The 15,806-nt window shown below is 41.0% G+C and overlaps 1 protein-coding gene across 2 annotated transcripts in view; it reads right to left on the bottom strand.

Moving 5' to 3' along the window:
• The window catches only part of GPC3 (glypican 3), a 444,307-nt gene that overhangs the window by 238,381 nt on the left and 190,120 nt on the right, over positions 1 to 15,806 (bottom strand). The gene's annotated exons all lie outside the window — the stretch shown is intronic.

Below are 15,806 nucleotides of genomic sequence, written 5' to 3'. Positions count from 1 at the left end.
GACCTCAGACCTCCCAAAAGGCAAGAAACCCCCCACGTACCTGGGTAGGGCAAAATAAAAAAGAACAAACAGAGACAAAAGGATAGGGACGGGACCTGCACCAGTGGGAGGGAGCTGTGAAGGAGGAAAAGTTTCCACACACTAGAAGCCCCTTCGCGGGCGGAGACTGTGGGTGGCGGAGGGGGGAGCTTCGGAGCCGCGGAGGAGAGCGCAGCAACGGGTGCGGACGGAAAAGCGGGGAGATTCCCGCACAGAGGATCGGTGCCGACCGGCACTCACCAGCCTGAGATGCTTGTCTGCTCAGCCGCCGGGGCGGGCGGGGCTGGGAGCTGAGGCTCGGGCTTCGGTCGGATCCCAGGGAGAGGACTGGGGTTGGCGGCGTGAACACAGCTTGAAGGGGTTAGTGCGCCACGGCTAGCCAGGAGGGAGTCCGGGGAAAAGACTGGAGCTGCCGAAGAGGCAAGAGACTTTCTCTTGCCTCTTTGTTTCCTGGTGCGCGAGGAGAGGGGATTAAGAGCGCTGCTTAAAGGAGCTCCAGAGATGGGCGCGAGCCACGGCTAAAAGCGCGGACCCCAGAGACGGGCATGAGACGCTAAGGCTGCTGCTGCCGCCACCAAGAAGCCTGTGTGCGAGCACAGGTCACTATCCACACCCCTTCCAGGGAGCCTGTGCAGCCCGCCACTGCCAGGGTCCCGGGATCCAGGCACAACTTACCCGGGAGGACGCACGGCGCGCCTCACGCTGGTGCAACGTCACGCCGGCCTCTGCCGCCGCAGGCCCGCCCCGCACTCTGTGCCCCTCCCTCCCCCTGGCCTGAGTGAGCCAGAGCCCCCGAATCAGCGGCTCCTTTAACCCCATCTTGTCTGAGCGAACAACAGACACCCTCCGGCGACCTACACGCAGAGGCGGGGCCAAATCCAAAGCTGAGCCCTGGGAGCTGTGAGAACAAAGAAGAGAAAGGGAAATCTCTCCCAGCAGCCTCAGAAACAGCGGATTAAATCTCCACAATCAACTTGATGTACCCTGCATCTGTGGAATACCTGAATAGACAACGAATCGTTCCAAATTGAGGAGGTGGACTTTGAGAGCAAGATTTATGATTTTTTCCCCTTTTCCTCTTTTTGTGAGTATGTATGTGTATGCTTCTGTGTGACATTTTGTCTGTATAGCTTTGCTTTCACCATTTGTCCTAGGGTTCTATCTGTCGGTTTCTTTTATTTTTTCTTTAAAAAAAACTTTTTTTATTAATAATTATTTTTTATTTTAATAACTTTATTTTATTTTATCTTACTTTATTTTATCTTCTTTCTTTTTCTTTCTTCTTTCCTTCCCTCCTTCCTCCCTTGTTTCTTTCTTTCTTTCTTTCCTTTCTTTCTTTCTTCCTTTCTTTCTTTCTGAGGCGTGTGGATGAAAGGCTCTTGCTGCTGCAGCCAGGAGTCAGTGCTGTGCCTCTGAGGTGGGAGAGCCAACTGCAGTACACTGGTCCACAAGAGACCTCCCAGCTCCACATAATATCAAACGGCGAAAATCTCCCAGAGATCTCCATCTCAACACCAACACCCAGCTTCACTCAACGACCAGCAAGCTACAGTGCTGGACACCCTATGCCAAACAACTAGCAAGACAGGAACACAACCCCACCCATTAGCAGAGAGGCTGCCTAAAATCATAATAAGTCCACAGACACGCCAAAGCACACCACCAGATGTGGACCTGCCCACCAGAAAGACAAGATCCAGCCCCATCCACCAGAACACAGGCACTAGTCCCCTACACCTGGAAGCCGACACAACCCACTGAAACAACGTTAGCCACCGCGGGCAGACGCCAAAAACAACGGGAACTATGAACCTGCAGCCTGCAAAAAGGACACCCCCAAACACAGTTAAGATAAGCAAAATGAGAAGACAGAGAAACACACAGCAGATGAAGGAGCAAGATAAAAACGCACCAGATCTGACAAATGAAGAGGAAATAGGCAGTCTACCTGAGAAATAATTCAGAATAATGATAGTAAAGATGATCCAAAATCTTGGAAATAGAACAGACAAAATGCAAGAAACATTTAACAAGGACCTAGAAGAACTAAAGAGCAAACAAACAGTGATGAACAACACAATAAATGAAATAAAAAGTTCTCTAGAAGGGACCAATAGTAGAATAACTGAGGCAGAAAAACGGATAAGTGACCCGGAAGATAAAATAGTGGAAATACTACTGCAGAGCCAAATAAAGAAAAAAGAATGAAAAGAACTGAGGACAGTCTCAGAGACCTCTGGGACAACATTAAACACACCAACAATCGAATTATAGGGGTCCCAGAAGAAGAAGAGAAAAAGAAAGGGACTGAGAAAATATTTGAAGAGATGATAGTTGAAAACTTCCCTAATATGGGAAAGGAACTTGTTAATGAAGTCCAGGAAGCACAGAGAGTCCCATACAGGATAAATCCAAGGAGAAACACGCCAAAACACATATTAATCAAACTATCAAAAATTAAATACAAAGAACAAATATTAAAAGCAGCAAGGGAAAAACAACAAATAACACACAAGGGAATCCCCATAAGGTTAACAGCTGATCTTTCAGCAGAAACTCTGCAAGCAGAAGGGAGTGGCAGGACATATTTAAAGTGATGAAGGAGAAAAACCTGCAACCAAGATTACCCAGCAAGGATCTCATTGAGATTTGATGGAGAAATTAAAACCTTTACAGACAAGAAAAAGCTGAGAGAGATCAGCACCACCAAACCAGCTTTACAACAAACGCTAAAGGAACTTCTCTAGGCAAGAAACACAAGGGAAGGAAAAGACCTACAATAATGAACCCAAAACAATTTAGAAAATGGGAATAGGAACATACATATCGATAATTACCTTAAATGTAAATGGACTAAATGCTCCCACCAAAAGACACAGATTGGCTGACTGGATAAAAAAACAAGACCCATGTATATGCTCTCTACAAGTGACCCACTTCAGACCTAGAGACACATACAGACTGAAAGTGAGGGGTTGGAAAAGGATATTCCATGCAAATGGAAACCAAAAGAAAGCTGGAGTAGCAATTCTCATATCAGACAAAATAGACTTTAAAATAAAGACTATTAGAAGAGACAAAGAAGGACACTACATAATGATCAAGGGATCGATCCAAGAAGAAGATAAAACAATTGTAAATATTTATGCACCCAACATAGGAGCACCTCAATACATAAGGCAACTGCTAACAGCCATAAAAGGGGAAATCAACAGTAACACAATCATAGCATGGGACTTTAACCCCCACTTTCACCAATGGACACATCATTCAAACTGAAAATAAATGAGAAAACACAAGCTTTAAATGATACATTAAACAAGATGGACTTAATTGATACTTATAGGACATTCCATCCAAAAACAACAGAATATACATTTTTCTCAAGTGCTCGTGGAACATTCTCCAGGATAGATCATATCTTGGGTCACAAATCAAGCCTTGGTAAATTTAAGAAAACTGAAATTGTATCAAGTATCTTTTCCAACCACAACGCTATGAGACTAGATATCAATTACAGGAAAAGTTCTGTAAAAATTACAAACACATGGAGGCTAAACAATACACTACTTAATAACGAAGTGATCACTGAAGAAATCAAAGAGGAAATCAAAAAATACCTAGAAACAAATGACAATGGAGGCACGATGACCCAAAACCCATGGGATGCAGCAAAAGCAGTTCTAAGAGGGAACTTTATAGCAATACAATCCTACCTTAAGAAACAGGAAACATCTCGAATAAACAACCTAACCTTGAACCTAAAGCAATTAGAGAAAGAAGAACAAAAAACCCCCAAAGTTAGCAGAAGGAATGAAATCATAAAAATTAGATTGGAAATAAATGAAAAAGAAATGAAGGAAACGATAGCAAAGATCAATAAAACTAAAAGCTGGTTCTTTGAGAAGATAAACAAAATTGATAAACCATTAGCCAGACTCATCAAGAAAAAAGGGAGAAGACTCAAATCAATAGAATTAGAAATGAAAAAGGAGAAGTAACAACTGACACTGAAGAAATACAAAGGATCATGAGAGATTACTACAAGCAACTCTATGCCAATAAAACGGATAACCTGGAAGAAATGGACAAATTCTTAGAAATGCATAACCTGCCAAGACTGAATCAGGAAGAAATAGAAAATGTGAACAGACCAATCACAAGCACTGAAATTGAAACTGTGATTAAAAATCTTCCAACAAACAAAAGCCCAGGGCCAGATGGCTTCACAGGCGAATTCATCAAACATTTAGAGAAGAGCTAACACCTATCTTTCTCAAACTCTTCCAAAATATAGCAGAGGGAGGAACACTCCTAAACTCATTCTACGAGGCCACCATCACCCTGATACCAAAACCAGACAAGGATTTCACAAAGAAAGAAAACTACAGGCCAATATCACTGATGAACAGAGATGCAAAAATCCTCAACAGAATACTAGCAAACAGAATCCAAAAGCACATTAAAAGGATCATACACCATGATCAAGTGGGGTTTATTCCAGGAATGCAAGGATTCTTCAATATATGCAAATCAATCAACGTGATACACCATATTAACAAACTGAAGGAGAAAAACCAGATGATCATCTCAATAGATGCAGAGAAAGCTTTCGACAAAATTCAACACCCATTTATGATAAAAACCCTGCAGAAAGTAGGCATAGAGGGAACTTTCCTCAACATAATAAAGGCCATATATGACAAACACACAGCCAACATCGTCCTCAATGGTGAAAAACTGAAACCATTTCCACTAAGATCAGGAACAAGACAAGGTTGCCCACTCTCACCACTATTATTCAATATAGTTTTGGAAGTTTTAGCCACAGCAATCAGAGAAGAAAATGAAACAAAAGGAATCCAAATCGAAAAAGAAGAAGTAAAGCTGTCACTGTTTGCAGATGACATGATACTATACATAGAGAATCCTAAAGATGCTACCAGAAAACTACTAGAGCTAATCAATGAATTTGGTAAAGTAGCAGGATACAAAATTAATGCACAGAAATCTCTGGCATTCCTATACACTAATGATGAAAAATCTGAAAGTGAAACCAAGAAAACACTCCCATTTACCATTGCAACAAAAAGAATGAAATATCTAGGAATAAACCTCCCTAATGAGACAAAAGACCTGTATGCAGAAAATTGTAAGACACTGATGAAAGAAATTAAAGATGATACAAATAGATGGAGAGATATACCATGTTCTTGGATTGGAAGAATCAACATTGTGAAAATGACTCTACTACCCAAAGCAATCTACAGATTCAATGCAATCCCTATCAAACTACCGCTGGCATTTTTCACAGAACTAGAACAAAAAATTTCACAATTTGTATGGAAACACAAAAGACCCCGAATAGCCAAAGCAATCTTGAGAACGAAAAATGGAGCTGGAGGAATCAGGCTCCCTGACTTCAGACTATAGTACAAAGCTACAGTAATCAAGACAGTATGGTACTGGCACAAAAACAGAAATATAGATCAATGGAAAATGATAGAAAGCCCAGAGATAAACCCACGCACATATGGTCACCTTATCTTTGATAAAGGAGGCAGGAATGTACAGTGGAGAAAGGACAGCCTCTTCAATAAGTGGTGCTGGGAAAACTGGACAGGTACATGTAAAAGTATGAGATTAGATCACTCCCTAACACCATACACAAAAATAAGCTCAAAATGGATTAAAGACCTAAATGTAAGGCCAGAAACTATCAAACTCTTAGAGGAAAACATAGGCAGAACACTCTATGACATAAATCACAGCAAGATCCTTTCTGACCCACCTCCTAGAGTAATGGAAATAAAAACAAAAATAAACAAATGGGACCTAATGAAACTTCAAAGCTTTTGCACAGCAAAGGAAACCATAAACAAGATGAAAAGACAACCCTCAGAATGGGAGAAAATATTTGCAGATGAAGCAACTGACAAAGGATTAATCTCTAAAATTTATAAGCAGCTCATGCAGCTTAATAAGAAAAAAACCAACAACCCAGTCCAAAAATGGGCAGAGGACCTAAATAGACATTTCTCCAAAGAAGATATACAGACTGCCAACAAACACATGAAAGAATGCTCAACATCATTAGAGAAATGCAAATCAAAACTACAATGAGATATCATGTCACACCAGTCAGAATGGCCATCATCCAAAAATCTAGAAACAATAAATGCTAGAGAGGGTGTGGAGAAAAGGGAACACTCTTGCACTGCTGGTGGGAATGTGAATTGGTACAGCCTGTATGGAGAAAAGTATGGAGTTTCCTTAAAAAACTATAAATAGAACTACCATACGACCCAGCAATCCCACTACTGGGCATATACCCTGAGAAAACCATAATTCACATGGAGTCATGTACCAAAATGTTCATTGCAGCTCTGTTTGCAATAGCCCGGAAATGGAAACAACCTAAGTGTTCAGCATGGGATGAATGGATAAAGAAGATGTGGCACATATATACCATGGAATATTACTCAGCCATAAAAAGAAACGAAATTGAGTTTTTTTGTAGTGAGGTGGGTGGACCTAGAGTCTGTCATCCAGAGTGAAGTAAGTCAGAAAGAGCAAAACAAATACCATATGCTAACACATATATATGGAATCTAAAAAATAAAAGAAAATGGTCATGAAGAACCTAGGGGCAAGATGGGAATAAAGATGCAGACTTACTAGAGAATGGACTTGAGGATATGGGGAGGGGGAAGGGTAAGCTGTGACAAAGTGAGAGAGTGGCATGGACATATATACACTACTAAACGTAAAATAGCTAGCTAGTGGGAAGCAGCCACATAGCACAGGGAGATCAGCTCAGTGCTCTGTGACCACCTAGAGGGGTGGGAGGGAGGGAGACACAAGAGGGAAGAGATATGGGAACCTATGTATATGCATAACTGATTCACTTTGTTATAAAGCAGAAACTAACACAGCATTGTAAAGCGATTATACTCCAATAAAGATGTAAAAAAACATAGAATCAATATCAACTCAAGTTATAAGATTTGAGTGTTTAATAATGGCAACATGTTAAGATGTATCTCTATAAATAGGATTTTATAATAACATGTTACAACAATAGCTAACATTTATTGAGGGATTATTATGTGCCAGGCACTGTGCTAAATGTATAAATTATCTTCCTTTACTCTCACAAAGGCCCTATGCCGTAACATTATTAAAATTCCCGCTTCGAGAAGAATTTAAATTATAATGTCTACATACTGTAAGTCTAAAAAAGGTGAAAATTTCTAAAAAGAAAATAAAAAGTGTTAAAATAAAAAAAAAAATTCCCATCTTAAAGACAGAACCTGAGGCTTTGAAAGGTATAGACACTTGCCCAAGGTCATAAAGCTGAGGAGTGCTATGCATGAGACATGAACCCTAATCAGTCTGATCATGGGACCTCACTCATAATCATGCTGCTTCATTGCCTTGGTGCCTAGTCCAGAGCTATACAAGGCAGTCTCTCCTGGGTAGAGTGGGCTGATCAGTGTTACTATCTTTCTTTGTGACTTTCTCCGTTTTCTCTGCTTTCATGACCAACGGCTCCTGACCCCCACTGCCTGATTGACACTTCTTTCTTCAGCTGTGTTAACACTGTCAATCAGGCTACTGTCTGGTCTTTTTCCTTAGGAGCGCTTAAATCTGTCTTTCTCTGTCTTGCTCTCTCTATTTTTGAAATTTAAAAAATAAAGTTCAAAGAAGTAAAATAATAATCACCCATATTCCTGCCAACTATTATCAACAATAGTTAACTTTCACTGATTTGCTTCCAGTCTTTTTTCTACAATTATGCTTTACAAAAGTTTACAAATAATACGTGATGACATTCTTCTTTTATAATTCACTCACTTCTAAGGGAATTTGCATAACTTCATTCTCCTTCATAACTTGTTGCCTCTTAGGGAGCAATTTCATTTTCAATATTTTCAGGTCCTTGGGGAGGCCCCTCCAAGCTGCTGCCATGCCCCAACTACACATTACCAGATACGGTGAGATTGGCATAAAAAACAGGTAGATAAGACTGACCAGCTTATTAACGTCAGAGCTCAAAACCGTACACTTTGTCTAGCCTGCCTAACTCTCTTAATTGTCAAGGCAAGTCCAGATTAGCATAAAAGATTGTGAAAATCGGTATTGTGCAGGGGTCAATGACTATACAGTCTTTCCCCAACAATGCAAAAGCACTTGTATTTTGACAAGGAAATTACAGGGTTGGAAATAAACAATTAACTACATAGGTGACGGGCAAAACTGAGGGCATCATTTTGAAAAAGAGATATTTTGGAAACAGAAAAGTAAGCTATTAAGAAGCACCCCTGAACATTTCTGAAACTCACAGACATAATTCATGATATCTGATGAATGACATTTAGTATATATTTATTTCAAAACAAAAATTAAAAGGGGTGTTGCTTTATGGGTGTAAAGAAAGATGCATGCCCAGGACTATTTTTAAAAGTTATCTGCGGAAAGGATAAAACCACAAAATTAGTGGAAACGAAAAAGCCTCCCCGAAGGGGAAAAATGTGGTGTGCATAGTAAATATCAACAAGTGAGCACACAGTGAACAATGGTCAAAGACATCTTTTCTATCAAATCAAAGAAGCCTTTTTCAGTCTGTGATACATTAAACTTCCAAGGTTGTCATTATGGAGTTATTTTTATAGTTTATCTACTCTAAATATATCTTTCTAATAATATATATAGCAGAAAACTGAGGAGTTATTATAAACTAAATTCATTGCTATTTCTGATAAAAAAAGAGAATCTTATCATGGATTATAGGTATCAACCAAATGACTGGCTCCCCCTCCTGGCCACCCCAGGGATGACATAAAACATTCCTCACTCCTCTGCCCTTTACAGAACCCTTTCTCAGGCACCATTTGGCCGACCCCTACTATGCAGAGATCCACAGTGTCCTACTGCCAGCATTAAGACAAGCAACTGTATAATGCCTTTATTATTCTGGGCTTTCAACTGGAGTAGCAAAATCTACCTATTCAGATCATTGCTTTATATGTGGAAACCCAACAAGTGAAGAGCCTGTCCTTTTAATTTAGCTACTAATGCCAAGAACCCTTCTTTACTGTTGATTATTCTGTTGTCAAATCTCTCTGGGTCATTAGAGCTGAACATTCCAGGCTCCTTCAGATCCACCTTCATCTTCCTATTTCTCTGCTCACAGTGTCTGGCTATTATTCCTTTCCAGTCAGAATCTTTTTCCTCAGCCCTTGCAGTGACAGTCCAAAGGACAGAAGAATACTGAGCCAGGCGCATCTCTAATACCTTATGACCTAAGTCCATGCACTTGCTTGTGCTCATTATACAGCACTATAGCAATGAGTGTACTCCAAAACTAGTGCAGAAAGTACATCATCACAGCACTATAGCAATGAGTGTACTCCAAAACTAGTGCAGAAGGTACATCATCACAGCCTTTATTTACTAATGCATGGACCATCGGCCATTCTAAGAACTGAAATCTTATTCTCCTGGTCTCAACTCCTTTTTCTCCACTTCTCCCCTGGTCTCCACCCCTCTTGATCCATTTACTTCCACTCCAAATATCAACCAACTCCCATAAAAGGTAGGCTTCTACTCCTCTCTATGCCTTCCTGTCTGCCCCAGGCCTTTGGATGCCAATTTCTTGACCTGAAATCATGACCTCATAGCGCTCACCTCCCCTTCCCCAGACTCACAACCTTACCAACATCTTCTAGTTGGGCCAGAACACAAAAGCCTAGCGTGAAAATATTAATATAAGGTTCCTCTGATCAATTCTGCTTATTTTCATCTACCATTTAGATTAGAAATCTTTGATACTAGACATATACATGTTTAAACCTGAAGGGGACCTTATAAGTCATTGAATTCAGAGACTCCCAGACAGTTTTGGTCTGCAGATCTATGATCTCAGAATCTCCTGGAGTGCTTGTTGTAGGCCCTACTACAAACCTATAAATTCACAGTTTTTAGGCATTGGTCCCAAGAATGCACATTTTAACCAGTTCCCATGATAACTCTGGTGTAGAGGTAGGTCTGGGCATACTGATTATCAAAGCCTGTCATTTCACAGAGGAGGAAACTGATAGGGAAGGAACTAAAACCCAAATCTCATGAGTCCCAATCTTTTGTTCTTTCTATCATACCACCTTCTCTCCTGCTGGGAGAAGTATTTGGAATTATCTTGCATAAGAGTCAGTTATAAAGTCCATTACCATAAAAAGCTTGTTTGTAAAGAACACAGTGGCCTATCTCTTTAACTCTCAGAACCCTCCTTTTCAAAGCATTGCAGGGCTTCCCTGGTGGCGCAGTGGTTGAGAATCCGCCTGCCAATGCAGGGGACACGGGTTCCATCCCTGGTCCTGGAAGATCCCACATGCCGCGGAGCAACTAAGCCCGTGCGCCACAACTACTGAGCCTGCGCTCTAGAGCCTGTGAGCCACAACTACTGAGCCCGCGTGCCTAGAGCCCGTGCTCCGTAATAAGAGAAGCCACCGCGATGAGAAGCCCGTGCACCGCAACCAAGAGTAGCCCCCGCTCAACACAACTAGAGAAAGCCTGCACACAGCAACAAAGACCCAACGCAGCCAAAAATAAAGTAAATAAATTTATTTTTTTTAAAAGTATTGCACACTATTGAAGACTAATATTCCTCGTGGTGACACATATTTACTTCTGTGTATTTATGATTTCTCCCCCACAAAACTTACATGGGTCACAAACTGGAGAGACTGTTGAGTTTGAGCATTGTGTTGGAAGCACCAGAGAGTTATACAAGATGCTTACCTGAGCTACCTAAACTACTTGTTACCCCTTCTTTATAAAGACTATAGGACGAGAACCAAACAGCCAAAAGCAAAAGGAAAAGAAGCACTAACAAAGAACTAATAGGTCCTAGCCCTTCAGACAGCCCTCCTCTTTAGTTGCTTATAGTTTAGCTATAACTTACATGCAACCATCAGAAGAGATTCACACAAAGAATTTTTTCCATTCCAGATAAATATTTTGGAAACAAAATTAGTAATGGACCCTTAGCATGTGACATTAATTGCAACAGCAGTGTGATTATTAGATAATATAAACAACTGAGAATTTAAGATAGTAATCAAGTACTTTTGGGCCTGGGTGAGTTGAACATAAAGTCTATTACAGCATTATCATGATCTCCCACTTGGTAAAAATGGAAAAGGTCACTTCAAACTTAGTTAAATATAGTAGCCAAAGACATGCAAGACTCAACTGGAAATACCAGGTTGTCTTCTTGACCTGGGACTGCCTGGCTGCCTCTGAGACCTTGGTTTGAATATAATGACAGAATAGGGCCCATGGATGATTCAAGAAATAGCAGGTGGGACTCTACAGAGTTATACAAAGATGTGACAAAGGCACAGGGCTTATATATGTGATCAGAGAAGACACCAAAAGTATTTGGCTAGGAGTTCAGCTGGATCCAAATGTAACACAGGTTGGGAAACACTTATATGGCAGTTGCCTACCAGGGCACAGGGCCTTAGAGTCTAGAAGTCTGTGCTTTGTGTATAGTCGCTAGGATTAGGAAATTTTAGTCGTCTTCTCTACTTTTCAACCCATTAGTATTTTAGTCACCTGGAAAGAAAGAAACATGACACAAACTTCCAACTTAATGAAAAACAATCAGCAGCCTGCCTCAGTCTCCCCCCCATCTCCTGTGCTCCCAGAGTACACTGTGTGTACCCACCATACTGAATTGTACTCACTAAAGTGTAATGACAGCCTATACTTACAAACCCATCTCCCCAGCACGAGTGCTCTAAGGGCAAGGACTATGTGTCTGATTCATCTTAACTCCAGCACCTAGATAGGTTCTCGTTACATAGGAGGCTCTCAACGTGCGTCTGCTAAATAGATGGATGAATGAGTGAACAGATGAATGAGAAATCAAAGGATGCTAACCAGACATCATGGATGGCTCACACTGTGCACAATGAATGCTGAAAAATTAGACAATCCATCAATTGGTTTTTCTACAGGACATCAAACTAGCAATATGCTTGTGTCTTCTCCCTCCAGACGTCAAGGCATTTCAGGTTATGTCGCCACTCGACTAGAATTTAAGGACATAAAACACCTTAGACTACTGCATAAGACTTCGAAAATTCACACATATTCTGCCTTTAGGTCTATCCATTAGGAAGTGGTCTACAATATTTTGAAAAAGTCTCTATTATCAAAGGAAACCACAAAGCCATTAATAATATTAATATTATTAATTAAATTAATAATATTAAATTAAATCACAAACCATTAATAATATTATCTCATTAATCTTCAAAACATAGCTGTAAGGCAATAGCAATTTTTACCGATGAGGAAACAGTGACAAAGGAGGCTAAGTGACTTAAAGTTATTAAGTTAATCAGTTCATTACTGATTCAGTTGACATTTGACACTGTTGATATCCTCCTTCCTAAATTGCTTTCCCTTGACCTCCCTGACACTAAACCATTCTCACTCTTTTCCTTTTCTTATGAATTTAAACTTCTTTACTAAAGAATGAAACTAATGTTAAATCCATTCATCTGTACTACTGCAAATTGTATTGGTCAATGTATCTATATGTACATAGCTGTGTTTACATACTTGTTGATGTTCTTTTCCATTTACAGAGACAGCTGCATTATAGTAGTTAAAAGCATGAACTCTGGAGCCAGAATACATACTTTCCAACCCTGGCTCTGCTGCATGCTAGATATGTGACCTTCAGTCAGTCACTTAAACTTTCAGTACCCTGGATTCTCTACCCGTAAGATTGGGAAAATAATACTACCTACCCTCAGAAGGTGGTTGTGAGGGTTACATGATAAAATATTTATAAAAATGCTTAGAGGGGCTTCCCTGGTGGTGCAGTGGTTGAGAGTCCGCCTGCCGATGCAGGGGACACGGGTTCGTGTGCCGGTCCAGGAGGATCCCATATGCCACGGAGTGGCTGGGCCCGTGAGCCATGGCCGCTGAGCCTGCGCGTCTGGAGCCTGTGCTCCGCAATGGGAGAGGCCACAACAGTGAGAGGCCCGCGTACCGCAAAAAAAGAAAAAAAAAATGCTTAGAACAGTGCCTGGCACGTAATATATTAACACTCAATGTTAAGTATTACTAATAACATTTCATATGTACATTTTCACGTAGCTCTGCAATGTTTCATTGTGTTAATATATCACAGCTTGCTTTGCTAATTTCATCTTGCTTAATTTTAGGTGAGTTCATAGCAGTTTGGAAAATCACTGAAAATGAAAAACAGGAGATAGATCATATCCATCATTTTTGTTATTCAATGGTATTTCTTCAAACTCCTTCCCTGATTCAACTCCTCCCTCTCCCACCACATCCTCGCCTCCTTTTTTTTCTCTGAGCTATTGCTACAACCCCAGCCCAGGCACTCAGCACCTCATAATTTTTTAACGGAGCTCATGTAGGATTCACAGTGAACTAATAAAGCCCTCACCAAAGTGAAGTGTTTTGGCGTTAGATCACAACACACCTAGCAATGTCTCGCACATGGCGCCTCTCTATAAATGCCATATGGATAGATGAAATGAGATGGTTATGGGACCATATGGAAGAGGAGGCTGGAAGCAGGCTGGGGCCAGGCTGGGAAGGGACCTAGACGCCATGCTAGAGAATTTAGGTTTGATCTTATAAGCTATGGAGAACCACTGCATTTTTCTGAGTTATAAAAGTGAGAAAGAAAAGAAAAAGGGAATGCTAATTGGAGGCTAAGAAAAGCAGTTTATAGCTTCCTAACTATTCAGTAGTAAAGTTCATTTCTCTTTAACCCTGGGACAACTGTTTCAGAGCGTCCCTTTTCTTACTTGTCCCTCCACAAGGAGGCTTTTTAAAAGATGTAATATTTGCTTTTGTACTTTGTTTTAATAACAGATTCTTTTTTCTAAAGGGTTCACCCATGGCTCATTTTAAATGCCTATATGCCTTATATTTAAGAGAAACAATTTGTGTCCAAGATTACCCTGCCTGAAGGACAGGTAGTTGCTGGTGACCTGGGAAGTCTAGACCTGAGCTAATTGTGAGTTCCAGCTGGTCAGCTTCACAATAATTACCCAACTCTGAAAGCAATCTATATAAGAACATATAATTATCCACCAACTTGCCTCTGCAGCAGTGGAACTGCAGTCTCAGTGACAGGCACTCTTCAGAATGTGGCCCTTAGCCTGGGAATGAAACAGGTTCTATTGCTAGTGATTTAGGAAGAGATCGATGGGCAACATCACCACCTTGATCAAACCCCTCGCAGTCTACTTGGGGTGTTGTTAACCCCAAAGGGATAGACAACAATGAACTGGAGTACTTCAATAAAAAACTTCTAACACGGAAGCTCCAAAGGATTTCTGTTTTAGCATCATTATAGTATAGCCATAGTGAATAGCAACTCATCAGGGACCTTTCTCCATAATGGCTTATTCCAAATATTTATTTTTCTCATATCTCACATCCCTGTGGAATTACAATGTTCTCACTGACTTATTGAAAATTATTGCAGAAATGATGCTCTCAGTATGAAAGATATCATATTTCCTCCCCCAATTACAGCCTTACATTTTGGTTCTTTTTAATTCTATTTTTTAAAAATTATTTTTCTCTCTGAATCGGTCCTCTGCATCCACAAAGGTAGCTCTATATTTTCTTTCCCAACTGCCTCGCTGATGTTCTCTGGCATTATAGGCTAGAAGGAAAAGTCACTCAGTCTCATTTCCTTCACTTCAAAAGTAAATCCACTGGTTTGCCTCATCCACAAAAAGGTAATGGGAATGTTTTCCTGCCATGTGAGTCAATCCTGATGTAGGAGGAGTGAAAGGACAGGCCAGATGGCAACTGTCACGGCTGGCTGGGTACACTGCCAGGATCACAGAGGGTAAAGCTGGGCCAGGTGTCACGGCTCAAAATGAGGCAACTGGGGACTCCCTGAAATGACTTTAAGGCCAGGATGACAGGAGACCAATAAAACACTTTTTAAACAAACTGAGAAAATAATAACTTGCACCCCTATCTTTACTAGTGGACCTATATTTGCAAAGGTGAACTCTAGATTGTTTGAGCGGAAGTGATACATTAGAGTATAGACCTCTCTTCTGAAACCCTTGGACAAGGCTGATGACGTAGATAGAAACTAGGTGTAAGCAAGCCACAGGAAAGTGGGGAGGAGGCAAGTTGGTAGTGAGGAACTGGCCGAGGCCAGGGAAACGCAATAGCTAAAAGCTACCCTTACCTGTTTAGCCTCCCCTGCTGTGTACAGTGCGTGCCTGCACTATACTCTAGGTGCCAAGAGCCCAAAAGAGAATCAGGCATGATTCTTGTCCAGAAGGACCTTCCTGCCTGGTGTGCAATCCAACCTCTACTACGCCCTCAACAGTTTATTTAGGGTTCCTGGGGGGCTTTAATCTTCCCAGCCTTGCTGAGGACAGAAATTCATAACTCCTTTTGGGTCAGAAGCACTGTCATTTGCAAAGACCTCCATGAATCACGCAAACTAGTGATTCATCAGAGAGCCCATTCCCAATATAGCAATTGCTCTGAGAAGAGACAGCCCTAAATGCTACCATAGGGATCCTACTTATTGAAAACCCCAGACATTCCCTCCCATCTTCTCTGTGGGAGACAGAGGATTAGCTCTAAGCCCCTGGCCCAGCACCAAAGCAACATCGTGGCACGTGCACGTACCCTGCATGCTCACATTCTCTGCTAGGGGCTGGTACCTTTGCCGT

The sequence above is a fragment of the Lagenorhynchus albirostris genome, chromosome X (assembly GCF_949774975.1).
Source record: "Lagenorhynchus albirostris chromosome X, mLagAlb1.1, whole genome shotgun sequence".
Lineage (NCBI taxonomy): Eukaryota > Metazoa > Chordata > Mammalia > Artiodactyla > Delphinidae > Lagenorhynchus > Lagenorhynchus albirostris.
Note: the sequence above shows the minus strand (reverse complement) of the source record. Positions and strands in the feature narration are given on the sequence as shown.